Genomic DNA, 2,251 nt, shown 5'->3' on the forward strand with positions numbered 1-2,251 from the left:
GTCAGTACATGGTTGTGGTTTATGTTCTCGTCCTGGGTGTGGAGCTAGCATGATGCACGTCCGTAGACCGTAGAGTCCACCTACAGGCCTTTCTTGGAAACTCACCCACTCACTAGTCGGCAGATTTCCCGACACACAGCGCCCTCTCTGGGCTGTATTCTCTGTGTTCTCACACTCTACTGGAAATTAAATTTTCTCAAATAAATACGTGAACGTCCATAAATGTTGGGGGTAGGGGGGGTGTGGGGGGGCGAGGAACCATAGACTGCAGTGACTTAACTTTGTAAGTCACCACTGAGTGGCAACAACAAGCGGTGCATTTAAATGCATGATGATCTCCTTTTTAAAAAAAAAAAAAAAATTCAGAGACCTGATTGTTGTATTAATGGAGCTCACCTCGCTCTCTCTCTTCTTTTGGCTGCTTGTCTGGACATGTTTGTTCTTGGTTCTCCTCGTCAGAGGTGCCTCTTCTCTGAGCGGCGTTAAAGTCACATTCAAACTCTGTTCACTCTCCTTTGGTACTGCTTTTTATTTTACGTTTGAATAAAGGTTTGGATCATGACACGAACATGTTGATTGACTGCTTTTATATGGAGGCTGAACATGTGCTGCCAGAAAGGTATCATCATCATCATCATCTAGTGCTCACCTGATTGGTCCAAATCATTTCTCTTCAGTTTACTATAACAGCGACCACCAGGTCAGTTGAATACTTTTCCACTAGGAGGCAGCAGATGTCTAAAAAAAAAAAAAATGGAGAGCTTTTCACTAACAAAATCTTGTTATATATGTCTTTCTTCAATTCCTGCAAGGACATGAGTGATGTGTTCAATTAAAGAGGTGCATATATTTCATACTGAGTGAGTTAAATGAAATTAGATCATTATATTTAATTACATATAGTTTTGAGGTTTTGAGGCATAAGGTTTGTTTGGAAGTGTTGAAGGATTTTTCTAGTGTAAAAAAAAAAAGTGCAGTGGCTCAAAAATGGTATCAAAAATACTATCACAATTAATCGTGATTAATCCACAGCTGATTACATTTTTTTAATTGTTTGCCATAAAAAGTAATGAATGTTGCCCCCCCCCCGCTCCGCCCCCCCCCCACCCGCTCTTTCCACCTCACCTCTTATTTCAGATTCTTCTGTTTAACTTTTTCTTTTTTCTTTTTTTTTTTTTGACTTCACCCGCAAGGATTTGGTGACAGGAGACATAAGGACTAATATGGTCCAGTTGTACTTTTCAGCTAATTACCACCGGGGGGCAACACTGAGCTTTTTATCCTGAGGGACAGAAGCAGCCTGCAGGGCCAGAGCTGCATGCAGCCCTGCATTAATAAATCACCAGTCAGAAAGAGGAGAGAAGAACACATCCTCCTATCAGACAGCAGGCGGCTCGGCTCAGTCTGTTCATCAAACTCTCTCTCTCTCCACTCATCTTCACCACAAAGTCAAAAAAAAAAAACAACCCAGAATGAACCCAGTGTCGGGTTAAGGAGCGTCGACAATAAAAGAGTAAAATCCTAGTAGGGAACGTTGACTGTGCTGCAGCGTGTGTCCACCAGGGGGGAGGAGCAGAGACACCTGCAGCTCACACACATCCACAGCCACACTAATGGCTTTTCTCTGAGCAATCAGACGGCACGATGGATCAGTGGGAGCTGGAGAGGCAGGCTGCAACCCTGCAGGGTCAGCACAAGGACAGAGGTTCACACACACACACACAGACACACACACACACAGACACACAGACAAACAGACCGAGCCGTGGATGTGTGTTCCCAAACCCGAGGACGTTCATGACCTGAACTCTGCGAGACTCCACTTTAAAGACAAACAGACTGAAAACACAGAGAGCGGCTGAGGAGGAGGAGGAGGAGGCGGGGATGGGGGGGGGGGTAATGATCTGCTCCTCCCCTTTATCCAGTCAGGATAAATCTCTCCGTGAATCATCAGTGTTATGTGTAATTTCCATATAAATTAGCTTCATTAAAAGGGGAGTACTTTCTTATTTAACAAAGCTCATTTTAAATTCTGTATTTAATAAGACATGTAATCCAGGGCTCTGAGAGTAATGGCCGACAATTAGCAGGACGGCGCTGTGGTGTGTGTGTGTGTGTGTGTGTGCGCGTATGTGTGTTTATAGGTGTCTTGCTACTATTGTGGTACATCAATGTTATTCCCATTGATTGTCCTAAATGAGCAGGTTTGGCAGCAGCTGCTCTCTCAGCCAGGATCTCTCGCAGGGATCCG

This window comes from Cynoglossus semilaevis, chromosome 10 (assembly GCF_000523025.1).
Source record: "Cynoglossus semilaevis isolate Cse_v1.0 chromosome 10, Cse_v1.0, whole genome shotgun sequence".
In the NCBI taxonomy this organism is placed as follows: Eukaryota; Metazoa; Chordata; class Actinopteri; order Pleuronectiformes; family Cynoglossidae; genus Cynoglossus; species Cynoglossus semilaevis.